The sequence below is a fragment of the Echinops telfairi genome, unplaced genomic scaffold (assembly GCF_000313985.2).
Source record: "Echinops telfairi isolate 266 unplaced genomic scaffold, ASM31398v2 ScPeMD7_6080;HRSCAF=6971, whole genome shotgun sequence".
Taxonomy (NCBI): domain Eukaryota; kingdom Metazoa; phylum Chordata; class Mammalia; order Afrosoricida; family Tenrecidae; genus Echinops; species Echinops telfairi.
The window spans coordinates 4,438,404-4,457,966 of record NW_022109980.1 but is presented as its reverse complement, the minus strand read 5'-3'; the positions used below and the strand labels follow the sequence as shown (position 1 = coordinate 4,457,966).

The window sequence follows — 19,563 nt, the reverse complement described above, 5'->3', positions numbered from 1 at the left end:
TGTGTCAAACACATCTGTACATATGTTGCCATCATCTTTTTCAAAACATTTTCTTTCTAATTGAGCCCTTGGTATCACCTCCTCATTATTTTTCCTCCCCCCCCCTACTCCCCCATAAACCTTTACTGGAGTAGGAAGCCTCCGCTGTCTCCCATGGAGTAGCTGGGTGATTTTGAACTGTGCACCTTTCAGATAAGCAGCCCTGCACCTAACTCACTAAGCCTCCAGGGCTCCAGGGACTGCCATGAATTCACTGCCATCAAGTCGATTTGGACTCAAAGTGGCCCTATTGAACAGGGTGGAACTGATCCCGGCAGTTTCTAAGAGTATAACCATTTACAGGAATAGAAAACCCCCTCTTTCTTCCTGGGAGCGGCCAGCGATTTCGAACTGCTAACCTTGCAGATTGCAGCCCAACTCGTAACCACTATGCCACCAGGGTGCCTGTAGGACCACTAATCGAAATTAGTAGAAGAAGGAAAAAATAGGCATATCACACATGCCCAAAAAGTAGGTATGAATTTTTACAAAGTAATTCTCTTGCTTGGCTGACTTTATATGAACCAAAGGTGGGTCCTCTTCATGTCTAGTAAGGAACTCTGGTGGTATCGGGTAAGAATTGGACTGCTCACCACAAGGTCAGTGGTTTGAACTCACTAGCTGATCTGCAACAGAAAGTTGAGGCTATCTGCTCGCTTTAAAATTCACAGCCTTGGAAACCCACAGGGGTAGTTCTACTCTGTTCCACAGGATTGCTCGCTGAGTCAGAATGGACTGGATATGGGAGAGTGAGGTGAAAGGATTGATGGGAAGGGAGGGTTCCCCAAGCCAAGAGATCCACTGGGTAGCAGTTGCCTAGATACAGAATGAAGGTGGCCTAAGGCAAGAGAGAGCTACTCAGGAGGTACCGCCTATGTAGATTAGAGCCTCCCAGCCATGGTGGCTGTGGGCTAGATGTTGGACTAATGGCAAGGTTGAAGGTTCAAACCCGCCAGACTCTCTGCAGCAGAAAAATGAGGCTGTCTGCTCCCATAAAGATTTACAGTTGTAAAAACCCTAGATAGAGTCACTGTGGGTCAGGGGGGAAAAAGCTGCAACAATATACTCAAACCAAGTAATTGTAAGGCTGACCCAGGACTGGGTAGTGTTCCATTCTGTTGCAAATAGGGGCAGGGAGCCCTGGTGGCATAGTGGTTACAAGTTAGGCTGCCAAATTCTTCATTTCTGGTGGCCTTTCATGGGGCAAAATGATGATACCTGGGATGAAACTTTCTCACTTCCTGGGCCGAATATGCAGTGACCCATTGGTCCACCTGCATATAAAGAAACCAACTCCCTATGGCCCTCAGTTCTTTAAGACCTTGAGCTGATTTGTTCACTCCTGGTGGCGAGGCCATCCCAGAGCCAAGGCAGGTGGTGTTACCAAAGCTGTTGAATCCTAAAGCCAGGCCCAGATAGTCATCCATCCATCATCTTCCAGCTGAATCCAACTTATGGCTGCCCAATAAATAGGGCCAGAGGAGCCCTGCCCCACAGGCCAGGGATGGAAGGGATTAAAAAAAAAGAACTAGAATTAACGGTGGGCAGTTGAGCTCTTCTACAACGGAGCAGCCAAGGGCGTGCTGCCGCATGTCAATGTGGCAGGGCAGCATGGTAGCAAGCACTGGAAGGACAGGTTCATTTAATGGTCCCTTTGATGAGATGGCGGACGTCAAGAGCTGGGAAAGCTACTGGTCACACCTTCTCCAAACCTTCTAACTGCAGAGATCGCACAAAAGCATAGATCTGTGCTTGGAGATGAATCAGCAAATGCCGCCTTGCTCCAAAGATCAGTGGGTTTTTTGTTTTTGTGCAGAGCCAGGATCCCTGTCCTTCACCAGTGCCACGAAGTATAATAGATCACATTAACATCCTGAAATTTCATTTGTTTCAAAACAAATCTGCCGCCGCACTTCCCCCAACCTGAGATGTGTGGCTCCTTCCTCTTCCTTGCAAAGTACTTTTGCATCCAGTCTATATATCTTCTCATCTGCCACCTCCATCTGTCCCCAAAAGTCCATTGCCCCGGACAATCGAGAAAGTAAAGTGCACATCACAATCGAGGCCGTTGTAAAGGAGTTGGACGCTCCCCAAAAGCGAACTGGTGTAGGAATGACACCCAGCTTGCACCTGGCTGTGGCCGTGGCTAAGAAGGCTGTTAGATGAGAGGCAGCACTGCCCCGGATCCCTGAGCAAGACTGCGCAGGCCGAGTGATGAGGTTACTGCCAAAGCCCTGGCATGGCAGCCTCCTTTTCTGAAAAATAAATAGAAAGAAATAAGAAAGAATGCAGGCAGCCCAGCGTGCCAAACCAAACTCATACAATCAAGTAGGATGATGATGTGTTTACAAGGAAAAGGAAGCAAAGACGAATCTCAAGCCCTTTCACTTGTTTTGGGGTTTTTTTCTTGTTCTTCCTTCCTCCACTCAAAGATCAGTGGGAGCTCAGCTCCCGGTGGGGCTGGTGAATGTGCATGCGCGAGCTGAGCTCTGGCAAGAGGAAGGAGCCCCGTGGAAACCCCGGGTTCCAGGCTGACAGGCACTGGGGAATCTGGAAGGCAGCCAGGAGGGTTCCGGCAGCTCCCTCCATTCTCGGAAAGGGCCTTTGCTGACAGGGCACTGAGCTGCAGGGGTGCACAAAGTGCGCACTCTCATTGGCTTCCTGCTATTTGAACTTCCTCCGCCTGGGTGGAGGGATTCATCGTTTGAGACTTTAGATAAGGTGTCTGCCTGGAGCTCGGCTAATCTATTTTTAAATATATGTTTCATTTTCAGCAGGGCCTTAACCCCTAAGGAGTCACCTGGAGGCCTGCGGGCCACTGGGCATTGTTGCTTTGGGGTGGGGGGAGGATTGCTTGGGGATCAACCTGACTCAAATAAGTAAAGGATAAGTAGTATTCCACGTGCACTGAGGATTTGGTGTAAACCAGTGCTTATGGCTACACTAGAAACTAAACTGACTAAGATAGTGGCCCAAATCAGATGAGCAGCATGCGTCAGAGTTCCAGGAAGAACTGGTGTGCCCAGGATTTCCTGGCCCTTTCCTCCCTAAAAATATGACTTCCTCCGTCCCATGGAGTGGAGGCCCCCTCATAGCAACTCTTTTGATCAGGATAGAACCACCCCTGTGGGTTCCTGAGAGTGTAACTCTTCACGGGAGTTGAAAGCCTGGTCTTGCTCCCCTGGAGCAGCTGGTGGTTTCGAACCACTGAGCTTATGGTTAGGAGCCCAACTCCTAACCCACTACCCCACCAGAGCTCCTTGCTAGAGAAGGCAACCTATGGCTTTATGCCAACTCTCTTCATAATAGTAACAATAGTAACCTTCATCATCATCTTAGTAGGTAATATTCAGTGAGGTTGAAACTATGTGGGTTGCCATTCACTCTTCATTTACACACCTCAAAGCCTCTCACGGCTCAAAGCACCTGATCCGATGGGTTCTAGTATTCCCACTTTTCAGATGAAGAAACTGGCATGCCGAGAGGCTACACAGATAGTAAGTAAGTGGTGACTGAGCATTCAAATTCTGGCAATCTGGCCCCTTAACCCACGTCCTAAAACCCTTCCTAGCACACAAAACTTTTGTGGGCTGGCAAGATAAAAAGTGTCCTGGGAGGTGGGGAGGGCAGAGACAAACAAAGCAGACAAAAAAAACCCAGGGAATCTCAGATGGAATAAGAGAGGTCAGTGCTAAAACTCAATGCATGCCCTGCTGATTTGTAGGAAACACTGTGAGATAAAATCAGGGTGTCAAGGTGCCCTGGTGGCGCAGTCGTTACGCACTCAGCTGAGAGCCAGCTGAGAAGAAAGACGTGGCATTCCACATCTGTAAAGTTCAAACCAGAAAACTGAACCCGCTGACATTGAGCCCCTTCCTACACCTAGCGACCCTATCATGGACTTCGGGGGTTGTAAATCTTTACAGGAGAAGCCTCCTCTTTCTCCTTCAGAGAGGCTGGTGGATTTGAACCACCAGCCTTGGGGATAGCAGTCCAACCCTTAGTGGACATCACCACTAAACCATGTGTTCATCAAGGTTACTAGTGTAGGAAACCCTCTGGGGCCGATCTACAGGATGGTGGCACAAAATATTGTTGATCATCCTAGAGAGAGCAACGAAAATAAAACTTCCTGACACTAATGTAGCAAGGTCTCAAAATCAAACACCTGTTACGGTAACACCAGTGAACATAGTAAGTGCTCATTTAAAATCTGCTGTAAAGTTTCTATCCATATTCATAACTTCATGGAAATTAAACACTGCCGCATATCTCAAACTGTGATGAGGTCACTTGACCCATCTCACTAATTCACCTTCCCACTCCTGCAGCCCGGAAGTAAACATGCCATTGGATCAATAGTATTGGGCACCGAAGTGCTAGGCAGCCCCCTGAAAATTCTGACGTCTCCTTTGTGTGGAAGAGGAATCCAGGGGGCTTAGTGGGTTTCACGTTGGGCTACTAAGTGCCAGGTCAGCAGGTCCAACCACCAGCCGCTCGTGGGGGATGGGGCTTTCTACTCCAATAAAGATTAGCAGTGCGTCCACCAGGCGGTTGGAAGAAAATCAACCCGGGGGGCCAGAGCTCAGTGCTCAGCACATTTTGCACACATCTATTTGGTCGCACCATCTCAAATTGCCAGATGTGCACATCCAAAACGGAGAGAGAGAGAAAAACAGCCCAACTCACTGCCATTGAGTCGGGTCCGATGCATCACAACCCTGTAGGACAGGGGAGAATGCCCGCTGTGAAATTCCAAGGCTGTAATCCACAGAACTAGCAAACCCAGTCTTTCTCCCATGGAGTAGCTGGTGGTTTCAAACTGCTGACCTTGCCCAAGGCATCACCATGACGCCACTGGAGATCCCACCCACTATCCACAGTTGCCTACTGTTCTGCCTAGTAGAGATCCTTATCCGACGTCCTTTTCCTTGAGACTGGGCCCACCCCGCCCTGGACATTCTGCTCTCAGTGGCAGCTCTGGCACCAACTCACTGCCCAGGACACACTGCTGCCACCTCGAGACAGTGTGAACCAGAACCAAACCATCCTTATTAGCACAATGGAGGCAGGCTTTTAATTAAACAACAATGCTTAAAAACCTAAGGGAACTCCATGTATAAATTAAAACTTAGATACTTCTTCCTCTCTCTATATAAAAAAAAAAGCCAAGACTAGTTTTCTTGCCACAAGAGGACAGTTAGCACATCCGTGGCCAGCCTCAATGATCGTGTTCAATAGGAAACCTGCTCAGAGACCCTTTTGGCCTTGGGCCATAGCAGTTACCTTGTGCTGCTGTCACGGAAAAATGACAAGCGTGAACGGAACTGGATATGTTTTCTCATAGTGCGGGGGCTAGAACTTGGAATTCTGGGGGGCTGCTCTTGGGGGAGGTGTTCTCTGCCTGCTCTGAGGAGCGGGGAGTCTGGTCTCGGCTTCCCTAAAGTATTCCTTGGCATGTGGCATCTATCTTCCCTGCCCCACCCCACCACTATAAGCATCCTTGCTTCTGTGCCAAATCTCCTTTCCTATCCCAGAATTGGTGGCATAGTGGGTTATGCATTGGACTGGTAACTGACAGGTCAGCAGTTCGGAGCCACCAGTCTCTCAGAGAAAGACAAATGAGGCTTTCTACTCCTGTCAAGACTTACAGTCGGAGAAACCCACAGGGGTAGTTCCACCCTGTCCTATAGGGTCACTATGAGTCAGAATCGACTCCATGGGCGTGAGTAAAGATCCTCATCAGCATAACAAAGAAAGCTCTGTGCCCATGTGGGATTCAATCCACAGGTATAGGGGCTTGGGATTCCAATATATCTTTTCCAATCAAAAGCCGGTGCCGTCGAATCGATTCCAAATCCCCATGACCTCTCTCAGGTCTCTAAGGCTGTAAATCTTTACAGGAACCGTCTCAGCTGTCTCCTGAGGAATGTCCAGAGGTTTGAACCACCAAACATGTGGGTAGCAGTCCAACGCTTATCCAACAACACCACCAGGACTCCTGAATACACACAAATTTGGAGGAACATCATGCAAAACCTTAACAGAGGCTAGTCCCAAAGTTCAGTCCCTTCTCTGCACCTCACTTCCCCCAGGGGAAGGGTTGGGATAGAGAGTTTCGAGGGAGACTGGAAATAAGGATTGATAGCCCACCCTGAGGTCAAAAGCTATATTGATCTTTCGGGCAAGCAAGCACTTGGACAAGGGTTGCGCTTAGTTCTTCTTCCTGCCGTGGAGGCTGGAGGCGCATTAGCACTCAAAGCCCTGAGCAAGGGAGAGGAGAGTTTGCCTAGGCAGCAGGCTCCTTCCCAGCCTGTGTACACGTGGCTTCCACGGGCAACCCAGGCAGAATCTGTGGCCTCTTCAGTTCCTTTGGTGCCTTCCAGCTCGTAACTGGATTTTTGCATTCACTTCCAAACCTGACTTTGAAACTTGCATTTCAGCAGCCACATGCTCCAGCAATGAGAGGTGCGGGCTACAGATGTCTTGACAGGCTGAGAAAGCACATTAAGCTGAGTTTTCCTGGGCTTGCCATTGTAGTGGGTTTTTACCACAGTGATCCCTGCGTGTGTGGCTGTAATGACTTTATTAAGAAATGTGTTCTCGAGTAGTGAACTTAATCTATCAGACAAATAAAACCACAAATTTACTTGAACTGGAAATCGCTTGTTACTTTGGCTCTTTAACTATCATTATAACATAAATTGCAACCGTTACAACCGTCTCCAGGAGTACATGGATATTTTACAGCTATTGTAAATGAACGGTATTACAGTTGGGGATATGTGGCTATAAAGCAGCAGGAAGAGCAGTTGAAGAAAGAGCACCTGGTTCCTTATAGGTGCCTGAGCCTTGCGGATCAAAAGACAGGAAATGTGTGCCTCTCTACTGCCTTTTCGATGATAACAGCAGTGTAGGGTGCCTTCTGCACCAGAACACTGCAGGCCTTGGCTGCAGATGGTTGAACAAGCCGTGGTTCCCAGTCTACGGTTCTTTTCCGGATTAAACCTGTCCCGGAAACTAAGCCTGCCACGGGCACTATTTGAATATCTAATCAGAATTTGTTGCAGATCAGATTATATCCTCCCCCACACTCTTAAAAAAAAAAAAGACATGCATTGAAGATCTAAACCCCTGCACCTATAAATAAGACCTTATTTCCAAATAGAGGTTTCTTTGGGGACATTAGTGAGACAATGCCACTGGAAGGTGAGTCCTAACCCTAATCAGGTCTACATTAAAAAAATTATAAATTATAGAAATAGTAGACACAGAGACACACAAAGCAGGAAGAGGTCGACAGAAGCACCGAATGCGGCTACAAGCTCAGGCATGCAAAGGGTTGTTGGCAGCTACTAGAAGATCAAAGGAGCCCTGGTGCCCTAGTGGTTACGAGTTTGTCCCCTACCTGGAACCACCATCCTGCTCCTTGCAGTGGTCTTTCTGTTAGCGCAACAGTAGGTAATGAAGGCATTCTTTTGGGGGTCCTTTCATGGCACAGAGTATTAAATGAGTCCTATTTCGCAAAAGCTCAGTGTTAAGGGCAAAAACAAATATTATTAGCCCCATCTGGTTAAAAAAGAAACTGAAAGGAAAAAACAAAAACAACTGGAAGCAAAAAGAAAAAAGTCAAGCTCCATAGAAAAATAGCCATTTTCCCATGTCCCTTCTTGAAAGACATTTTCTAGAAGGCATATATGGAGTCAGTAACTGCTTTTTAAAAGCATGCGCTTTCACGTGTTGCTAGGTGCTGTGGACTTGACTCATAAAGGCCCTATGTAAAAAACACTGCCCCAACCCTGTGCCATCTTCACAATGGTTGGTGTGTTTAAATGCATTGTTGGAGCCCCTGTTGTCAATCAATCTTTCTGAGGGTCTCCCCCTTTTTTGACGCCACTCTACAAAGCATGATGTCCTTTCCAGGGACTGGTCTCTCCTGATAAAGTGTCCAAAGTGTGTGAGATAAAATCTTACCAGTCTCGATTCTAAGCAGCATTCTGGTTGTAGTAATCAAATACATGCAAATTTAAGCCTTAGTAATATATTTGCGACATGTACTAACAATGATGCTACACATTGCCAATAAGGAGAGGATAAGAGGGACTGACCATTCCTAGTGTGTTAGTGTGGGTAGACTAGAGAAAAAAATTCATAGACACTCAAATTTATATAAGAAAGAGCTTTATCTAAGGAGCAATTATACAGTAAGAAAACACCCCAGCCCAGTCCAGATCAAGTGCATATCAGACTCACACCAAATGCAAGAAAATCACAGGCCAGTGGGTGGACACTCTTGTGGATCCAGTGGTGGGGGAAACATCTCAGTGGTGGTGGAAGCATCTCAGTGGTGGCAGGGGTCTCCACGGGTCTCCTCCAGCTCCCTGGCTCTAGCATAGCTGCATAGTAGGGGTCTGGCCTCCAGTAAGTTATTTATTTCCATAGCGCTTCCAAATGAGATATCAAGCTGTGACCTACTTGACAGGCTAGTCTCCATCGCTGCACAAGTTGACAGGAGATTATACAACTGCCAGACCTAGTTAAGGGGAGCATAAGTTTGTATAATTCTTGTATGCTATAAATTAATTTCTCAAATTGCATTGAAAATCTTTAATATGTTCTTGTCATTGGGCCCAATAATTCTATTTATTTCTTCTATTTATACTGCTATAATAAACAAGTGTGTCCTTAATCTATAACAGTATAAATATGAATGTCCAACAAGATATGGGCTATGAAAGAAAAATGGAAAATGAAAGCTCTAACTTCAAGGACAGGGGAATAGATAAGAAATGTTTCTCCTGTAACAGATGTGATGCAAACATTAAAAGCCATATCTTGGGGTCTGGGACTAGTTCCCTAAGGCCTTGCTTTCAGGGCACATCTCATTGGATCACACGGGATTTGTTTTCGGGCCAGGCTCTGGCCTTGGAGAGGGGCTGGTGAGGTTCATCCCACAAGGCCTGGGATGACAAGGGTGGTGGTGGTGGTGGGCGTGGAGTTACATAAAAGGTAGGGTTCTTTGTTTATGGGGCCCAGAGGTCTACAGACTTGCCTTTCACAAGGCTTCTGGAGAGCTTTCTCATCAGTCTTAGCAATTGCTGAAAAGGACCCACTTCTGGAGAATGAGCTGGAGAGGGAGCCACCACTCTCCCTCTACCCCCGACCTTGTCACCGCAATCTACCCAGAGGGGTCTCCCTGCTGGTCCACCATAGTCAGGGCGACTAGAGGGGCAGCTTGGTATGTTGGCCACTTGGTATATTTTTGTTTTGTTCATTTCATTTCTGCTTCTTCTTTTTTTAACCTCAGTTTCCTGACGGACAACTGTAAAGGTGAAACTGAGGTACAGGGAGACAGATAGACATAACTGACAGGACAAGGGAGAACAGAAACAGAAATTGCTTTATTGGGGGGAGCTCCTGGACGAGGTTCCATCACCTAGGCCACGGGTCAGGGAAGTCATGCTCAGCAGCGGGGTGTGGGTTTTTAAAGAGGTGGTGAGGAATGTATGGCAATTATGGCAATTAGCATATGGGATCTGGAAACTCGAGAATTGCTTGTTGACTCCTTGTGGCTTTCTTTGAACCCAGAGCATCTGGTTTCACTGGTTATCTTATCTGGCGCCAGTCTGCTGCTGACCTTTGGGATATGCAGGGAAGCACAAAAAGAAAAAAAAAAGCCATATCTTAAGACTATTTGATAAAATAAAGAATACTCTCAAAATAAAACATTAGCAAAAAGAAGTAGTATTCAGAACTTGAAACCAAATCCCAGTTTTATTTTGTAAATATGCAGGCATAAGCCTGTTGTTGTCCCACATCAGCTGTGACTCATGGTAACCCCATGTGTGTCAAAGTTGAACTGTGCTCCACAGGACTTTCAATGGCTTGGACTTTTTGGAGGGGGAGGTGGGGGGGGTTTGGATTTTTCAGAGCGAGATCACCAGACCTTTCTTTTGAGGCACCTATAAGTAGACTTGAACTCCCAAACTTTCAAAACGCATTTAATGCTCCCACCCAGGAGCTATGCAACAATATATGACAGAATAGCTGAAATGCAGCAAATTGTTAATGGTAATTCTCATTGGTCATTCTTTTCTTTATATATTTCTAAATTCCCCATTTTTCTGCAATACAAAGTACCCCTTTTTTGATCGGGGATGGAGGGGCTGGAAGAGATTGTTTTGAAAATCCAAGTGTGCAAGATTACTGAGCAAGAAAATATGAGAACCTGATGTGAGAATGTTGGGTTGGCAGGCATCTCAATCATGAAGATCTAAACTCTTTCTAAAGCCCGCCTTTAACTGTGACTTCTGAGACCCTCAGAGATTTCATATTTCAGTTTCAGGAGCCGGGACTCAGAGTCCTCCTGATAGTTTAACAAAAATATCCATGGACTATATGCTGATGTGGTTTTTTTTCTAGGGACATAGAACAGATTTTAAATATTTAAAGGGATTTCTTTTCTCATTTAATCATTTCATTGGGGGCTAGTATAGCTCTTATCACAATCCATACATACTTCCATTGTGTCAAGCACATTTGTACATATGTTGCCATCATCATTTTCAAAACATTTTCTTTCTACTTGAGCCCTTGGTGTCAGCTCTTTTCTCCCCTCCCTCACCTTCCCTTCCTCATGAAACCTTAGTAATTTATAAATTTTTTTCATGTCTTACACCGATCTTACCTTCACCCTCTTTTCTGTTGGCCGTCCACCTGGGAAGGGGTTATATATAGATCATTGTAATCAGTTACCCCTCCCCCTCACCTTACCCTTACCCTCCTGGTATCACTACTCTCATTATTGGTCCCGAGTGGGTTATCTGTCCTGGATCCCCTGTGTTTCTAGCTCTTATCTATACCAGTGTACATGCTCTGGTCTAGTCGCATTTGTAAGGTAAAATTGGGACCATGATAGTGTGTGGGGGCGCGGGGGATAAAGCATTAAACAACTAGAGGAAAGTTGTATGTTTCATCGGTGCTATACTGTACCCTGACTGGTTCATCTCTAACTTGAAATAGCCGGGCACCATCAGCTCTATTCACCACATTTTCTTATGCACCCATTTTGTCGTCAGCGATCATATCAGGAAGGTGAGCATCACAGAATACCGGGTTATTAGAACAAATTGTTCTTGCATCGAAGGAGTACTTGAGTAGAAGCCCAATGTCCATCTGCTACCTTAATACTTAACATATAAATATATGTACATAGTTCTATTTCCCTATCACTATATATAAATATATTTACATGTTTACATGCCTGTATTTAGACCTCTATAAATGTCCTTTGCCTCCTAGTTTTTTCCTTTATTTCCTTTTACTCTCCTCTTGTCCCACTATCATGCTCAGCCATCATTCAGGTTTCAGTAATTCCTCTTGGCTACATTGGCCTTGATCAAGCCCCACCAGGCATCCTATGCCCTCCTCACCATCTATTTTAGATCACTCACTGTTCCCTTGTCCCTGGGTTTGTTGACAACCCCCTTCCTTTCCCCCACCTCCCTCTCTCCCGTGTTCCCCCAGAACCGCCAGTCCATTGTTTTTGACTCCGGATTGTTTATCCCACCAATCTTATCTAGATAGATATTCAGAGACAACAATAAGCATTAAAACAAGACAGCAAAACAAAACCACAAAAGAAAACAAAACAACAACTACCAAAAAAAAGCCTAAAAATAGTTCCAGGTCTGTTTGTTGAGGTTTAGGAGTGTTTTCCAGTCGAGCCTGATGGGGTTCCATGCTTTGGCCATGTCTGTTTTTTATATTCCCCAAGGACTTCATTGCTTTACTCCCCTTGCTGTTCTGTTGCACACCATTAGTGATTCGTCCCTGTGTGGTGGGATCAGATCAGGCACAATTCCCGCACTGTGTCTCCAGTGTTGTCCCTGGAAGAGCTATGGGTCAGTGAGGGATGTCGTGTCTCGTGGTGGTGGGGCCAGCCTTGTGGTCCTCTCTGTGCATTGGCTGCTCTGAGCAAGACATCGTCCTCAGAGCTTGATGGGCCAGGATGTGTTCCACTCTCTCTCCTTCCCTCTTCATTTTCTCCTGTGTGCTCTGATCAGATGTGCCCCTCTCCCTGAGCTATAGCTTCAGTGCTGTCCTTTGAAGTGCGTTCTTGGGGGGGGGTCACACAGCTGGGGTTGGGTCCAGCCCTACAGACCTCTCTATACCTGCTTCATGCCAGTATGTTGCATTCACGTCTTGGAGACTGGCTTGAAGTGTGGTCCCTCTATCTTAAAGGGATTTCTTGACCACACAAGTTTAAAAACCAATACATAAAATGTTTAGTTGACTAGCTAGTGAATTGCTTTGTTCTGAGTATGGTTATGTCCTAATATTGACCACCACTTCATTAGCCAGATATTTAACATGCTGTTTGGAATCATACTGAAAATTCTCACAGAGCTCTACATTGTCTAATAGCCAACGGTCTAAATAAAGTGAGAAAAACCCATAGTGACCTATTGTTTTGGGTACAAAAGAGACCCCTAATCTCCAGTATAATTTAAGAACATTTATTAAGTCTTAAACAGGACAAAGACCAGAACAGATCATCTGGATGAGGGAGACCAGTGGCATGAGGTCAGAATGGCATTGAGGATTTCCAGAGAAAGGATGGCATCCATAGGGCATGGGAGGACAAAGGACGTGGTCTCAGAAGCATGCTTGGTGGCAGGTCAGTACATCACAGTTGCAGGTCGGACTACAGAAATGAGAATGGGACTCTGATTGGAACATGTACATTCTACTAGACATAAGATTGGTTCAGGGCCCTCTCATCAAGGCATTCGGGGCATAACTCATGGCAATGAGAGCCTAGTTCCCCAATCTCCATCAGGGACACACACAAGCAAGCCCCCACGGGAGGTTGCCCCAGCCAGGGGCTGTTTAGGAGAGTGGTAGTAATCCAATTTCTAATGCACTCTGCCTGATGGTGAGACTGCTCATGACGCTGGCTAATAGTCAGAAGGAAATCAAAGGAGGCTTAATCCGTGTGAGAATTCTGCAAATGGGTTTTGGGCTTTCGCTGGTATCTGTAGCCCTCTGCAAACCTAGTGCTCAGAATGTAAGCTCTAACTGGAGACACTGTGCAGAAAGTGTGCCCGGTCTGTCCCCATGCACAGCGGCATGAAACACGAAGGGAGTACAACAGAGCAGCAAGGGGAGCAAAGTAGCCAATCTCAGAGGAATCCTGAAAATAAACTTCTGACTTGGGGGGCAGGATTTAAAACTCGTCAGACTTGATCAGAAAACATACATAAGGATCAGCAGACAGACCTGGAACTATCTGTTGGGGTTTTTGTTTTTGTTTGTTTGTTTTTCTTTTTCTTTCACCCTATGTCTATCTATATAAGATAGGCAGGATGAACAGTCCCAAGGAGAAAACAATGGGACCTGTGGTTCCAGAGGGACTTGGGAGAGGAGAGGATTGGCGGGGGGAGTGGGGAGCCAACAAACTCAGAGATAAGGGAACAACAAGAGATGTGAAATGGATGGTGAGGAGGGGGTATAAAGCCTGGTGGGGTTTGATCAAGTGCAACGTATCCAAGAGGAATCACTGAACGCCGAGTGGAGGGTGAGCATGATAGTGGGACAGGAGGAAGGTGAAAGGAAATAGATGAAAGAAGTAGGAGGCAAAAGCTATTTATAGAGGAATAGCTATATGCAGATATATCTGTAATTATATTAATTTATAATGAAAGGGATAGAGGTCAATGTCCATGTATTTATATGTTCAGTATTAAGACAGGAGATGGACTTTGGGCCTCTAAACAAGGCCTCCCTTAACACAAGAACACTTTGTTCTAATAACCTGGCCCACTTTGATACTCACCTTCCTGACAAAATCATTAAAGACAAAATGGGTGCATGAGCAAATGTGGCAAAGAGAACGGATGGTGCCCAGATATCAAAAGATACAGCGTCTGGGGTCTTAAAGGCTTGAAGTCAAACAAGCAGTGATCTAACAGGGAAGCAAACAAGTCCACATGGAAGCAGCACACCAGCCTGTGTGATCACAAGGTGTCCACAAGATCAGGTATCAGGCATCAAAAGATACAAAAAAACAACTGTATCAATGTGAATGAGGGGGGTTGGAGTGGAGACCCACAGCCCATCTTTAGACAATTGGATATGCCCCCACAGAAGGGTCATAAAGAAGGGATGATTCAACCAAGATGTAGTATAGCACGAACGAATCACATATCATTCCTCTAGTTTTTGAATGCTTCCCCACACCCCACTACCATGACCCAGTTCTACCCGAAGGGGAAAAATAACATAAATGGGGTGAATGTACAATGTACAGTGTAAGATATGAAATAGTAATAACAATATATAATTGATCAAGGATTCACGAGGGTGGGAGGGTGGGGAAAGGAATCGGAAAAAAGAGGAGCGTATACAGAGGGATCAAGTAGAAAGTGTTTTGGAAATGATGATGGCAACACATGGACAAATATGCTTCGTACAATTGATAAGCCCCCAATATAATGATTTTTTTTAAGGGCAAAAAAAATTACAGCCTCAATTGGAGAAATGGCCTTTTTGATGATGACAAAATGCCATTTATAGACTTTTCGACCCCCCAAAAAAACTGTAGCTCTAATATACTATATTGTAAAAATGATCATTACTGATAGTGTTTAAAATTTGCCAAGAAATGGAATGTCATCTCATTTAGTTCTTCTTTTTCCCCAGCTTTATTTATTCATTTGTTAACTTATGCAGTATAATTAGTAGAGACAAAACAATAGTCATAGAAATAGGAGGTCATAGATTTTACCTATTCATAATGCATTGTCTTCTTCTGTTATGCCAACATACAGACCTATTTAAGCTTTTTTGTTAATTCTTGCACACATTTAGAGGAACATTTACATATGTTACAGGCTCTGGATGCCATATTATTCTGTTAACTGACACTTTAAAAAAATCATTTTCTTAGGACATAATCCAGACATCATACCATTCCATAGTTCAGTCATGTCAAACAGTGTTATACAATCACTACCAAAATCAGTTTCAAAGCATTTTCTTTCTTCTTTTACTCCTTAATATTAGCTTCCCCCTGACCCCCATCATCTCCCCTGCCACACACCCCAGGAGCCCTTAATGTAGTTATTATCTCTGTAGATTCACCCATCCTGGGTTTCATATACCGAAAAACAGAAAAATGCATAACAGAAAGTCGAGAAGGCTACCAACAATAACAAAATACTGCAGATATAAATCCCAGCTTGAGAGAAAAAAACACCAGAAAATATTAAAAAACAAATCAAACTCCACGTGTGTCAAAAGGGAGATCAAATGGTAATGCTTTCACCGTTCAAGTCAGAGTTTTCATTTTAATCCACTATCGTCGTCTCTCCGATACTCTGTCTGATCACCAGGTGGTTCCCATCCCTCCATTATGGTCAGAAGGAAATCACCGGAGGCTTATTCCAGGTGTAGATCCTGCTGATGCACTTCAGGCTTCCACTGTCACCCAGAGTTTCACTGCATATGACTGCACTATGGAATGCTATCATGTCTGGATTGCGTCCTAAGAAAATGTTTTGGGGTTTTTTTTTTTAAGTGGCAGGTAATAGCATAATACATTGAAGCTCTGATATCCTTCCCTCCTTTTGTTGTTGTTATTTTACTTTTTTTTTCCTAAATTGGGTGAAGGTTCACAGAGGAGATCATCTGTATTATAGGTGTTGGTTTTCGTGTCACTTTTTATTTTGATGTGAATGAAAGTTGACAGCGAAGTTGTTTTCCTAGTCAACATTGCATGCACATTTTACTTCATGACATTGATTACAATCCCCACGATGGAACAACGCTCTCCTCACTTCCTCTCTGTGTTTACCATGCATTCGGCCTTCTGGCCTGTGCTTCCCTGTCTTATGAGCAAGTGCTTCCCTTCGTGTCTCATACGGTTGATTATTCTAAGGAGTGCACACCTCCCCTGCGTTACTGTCCATCTTACAGGCCTGTTTATTGTTTGGTCACAAGTTGAGCCACCGGAGCGAGTAGCTCAGTTCCAGGCTTGAAGATTATCTGTTTTCCGTTAAACAATTCATACACATTTCTTTTCATCTCACTGATGGTAATCCCCTGAGCGAAACATCCCTTATCCTACTTCCTTTTGGTGCTCCTGTTTCCATTCCTTCTTCGTTCTCTTTTTGTAAACAGTTTCATTGGGATATAATTCACATATCATCCATATAATCACATATAATCACATCATGGAGAGTTTGTTGTACAATCATCACCACAATCAGTTTTAGAACATTTTCTTCATTCTTGTACACATCATTATTAGCCCTCATTAGCACTCATTCCCCCACCAACCTCCCCTGATAACAGGGCTATTCACATCCCTCAACTATAATCAGAGGGGATTCACCCGAGGCTTAATCCATGTGTGAGACCAGCAAATGGATTTGGGGCTCCCACTCTCATCCGTAGCCTTTTGCAAACCAGGTGTTCACAATTTAAGCTCTGATGCAATTCCCTCCTTTAGATTAGAATTATATTATGTACAATCCTTGGATCACACAGGCTGGTGCACTTCTTCCATGTGGACTTAGTTGTCACCTCACTGAGATGGCTGCTTGTATGGAGACAAGCTTTAAGACCCTGGATCTATTATTTCTGATAGCTGGGTACCATCTAGTTTCTTCACCATACTTTGCTGTAGCACCCATATTTTCAGTTGTCTCTTCATGAGGGTTAATATCAAGGAGGGCCATAGCATAATAACTAATTATTCTTGCATTGAGGCTAGTTCAAGCCCCAAATCCATTCATGCATCTATTACATATATATATGACTCTAGTTCACCTTAGAGACATCATTGTCATTTTATGTAAGAGAATATTATCAATCTTCCTCAAGTTAATGCTGACTTATAGTGACCATATAGGGAAGAGTAAAACTGTCCCCGTGAGTCTCCAAGCCTGCAAATCTTCACAGGAATTTGTACTCCACCTTTATTTTTAACCCTTCTGAACTTTGTCCTTGATTAAATGTTGCTCTTCTAATCTCAGATGATTGATTATTCTCAAGTGTTCATTACCTTCCCTATGTTATTATTACCCTTATAGAACTGTCTATTATTTGACTGAGAACTAATTACCTTTGTTCATTCGTAACCAAACTGTGATGTAAACTGGTAATATCACTCCCATTTCACAGTTAAGGAAACTATAGTTTAGAAAAAAGATGTGGAAGGTTCAAGGACAAATACTTAATTAAATGTCTCCCACCTCTCTGCAATTACACGTCTCCAGGTCTTTCCTTTGTCGTTCTAGACTTTTGTTCCTTCCCTGCTCGATACACTCTGCCTCCCTCTGCCCTGCTCAAAACTTCTCTCCTTGGGACCCAATCGATGGATCCTGATCAAAAGAAAGAAATATGTGGATCAGAACTTCAAATTCTTATGGAAATCAGGCTGAAGGGATCCATTTAGACTGGGGAAGTCCCTGAATCTATTCCCTACAGAAATAATTTTGAACACTGAACTAAAATTATTCCATGAAGTCATCTTTAAAAAATAATCTCCCTGAACTTGGAAAGAATGCTAGCTTTGAGCACTGAAGGCTTTGGAAGAATTTTCTATCTGAGCTAAAATTGACAGCAGTAACTCTAAAGCACAGATCACAGGCCGAGAGTCTCAGTCACAGGTTCCTGAAAATTCCTTAGCACCCCTGACAATGAAACATTTTTGTACTATAGCCTATATTCTAGGATGAAGTATAGGTATATTCTTTGGCAGCCCCTCCCAAAAAAATAAACCCTGAATCATTCCATCGGCCCCCCGGGGACTGTATCGCCCGCTTAGGGAAACACTGGTCTAAGTCCATGGTGGTGAAACAGTATGGCTAGAGATACAGAGAATGTCAACTCAAAGTACAATGTGTTGCCAACGTCGTTGAAATGTACATGTTGAAATTGTTGCATGGGTGTATGTTTTTCTAAACTACTTTGTGATGTCTTGGAGTCTCCCAACTTTTCAGAATAAAAACTTGGTAAAACAAATGCACCATGAAAATGAAAGCCGAATGAAAACTTCTCAATAGTTAAAGTCTTCCCCTTGACCTTCCAGCTCCCTCTCCCCTTTTTCAAAAAGCCTTCAGCCGCACACCTTCCAACAAGGGTCCAAACCCACTGAGTGACTAAAATCCACAACAACGTTTCCTCAGGAACACCACATTTGAATACTGGATCTCTTAAGCAGTTGCATGGTGATTATCGGGTCTGCCGAACACCAGTACTCTTAACTGAAATTCAAACAAGATCAGGCCAGTTGTCTAGTTGCTTGGGAAACCAAGCAGAAATTGGTTTCTTGCTGAGTTTTCAACTTGTTCACCCAAGTCATTTAGTGACTGGATGATCTATCTCCTCTGGACAACGGCAAGTTCCATCAGAGTCCAGCCCCATGGAGGGCTGTGCTACAGAGTCCTTCTGCAGCCCCTCAAACAAGATCCCTCGAAGACAGCGGGTAGGTTTGGAGGGTGAGCAGAGAGAGTGCTAGCATGCAGTAGAGGAAGCCGAGCACCAGCACCAGGCCACACTACAAATGGATTCTAAACATGGAATCCAAATGTAGTATCACCCCTGTCAAAGCTGGGGAGCTGACTGCTGGGACTCCCTGGAGATTGTTCGGTGTGGGGTTTCACACCTTGGGGAGAACCCGCGTTCCCCTGTGTTGGATGTGAGGTCATGTAACTCCAAGCTCAACTGGGCGAGCATGATGCCAGCACAGGAAAGCTCTGTGTAGATGAGCGAGGACACACTGGATTCACTTCCCCCAGCCCCCGAATTTCTAATCACATCAATAAATCATCAGTCTAGCTTTCAGCCTGTCAGGGGGTCAAAAAGGGAGAGCCATGCCCCACTCTGTAGGAGGCATTCACCGAAAACCAAAACCCTGGCATCAAGTGGACAGGGTAGAACTAGGGTTTCCGAGACCATACCTCCTTATGGGAGTAGAAAACGTCGTCTTTCTCCCAAGGAGTGGCTGGTGGTTTCAAACTGCAGACCTTGCTCTTAGCAGCACAATGTATCTAGCCATTACACCACCAGGGCTCCTTGGACTCACATAAAATAAACTCTCATTATCGGTGAAAGTTAGTGCCAGTGTTTAACATGCTCGGCTGCTGTCCAAGAGTTTAGCATCTCCAGTCCACCCAGAGGTGCTTGGAAGAAAGACCGGGTGATGGATTTTGACACAATCATCATGCACTGGAAACCCAACTGCCCTGAGCCAAGTGGGGCTGCCAGGTGTGTTCGGCTGGGTTGTCTAGAGAGACAAAACCAGTGACACTCGTCTAGGTATAAGAAAGAACTGGATATCAAGCAGGAGTCTTTTTTTTTTAACAAGTAGTCTTATATCAAGAAGGCATCTCAGTCCAGTCCAACTTAAATTCCTTGGTCAGATGTTATCCAGAGCCCACTTTAGACTCACAGAGCTGCAGGCTGGTAATCTAGAGAGGTGAAGTGGGATGCAGGGAGATCAGAGGCTGGGGGGGG

At 44.8% G+C, this 19,563-nt stretch overlaps 1 protein-coding gene across 1 annotated transcript in view; it reads left to right on the top strand.

Moving 5' to 3' along the window:
- TENM1 (teneurin transmembrane protein 1) overlaps positions 1–19,563 on the top strand; it is a 406,739-nt gene that overhangs the window by 368,909 nt on the left and 18,267 nt on the right. The gene's annotated exons all lie outside the window — the stretch shown is intronic.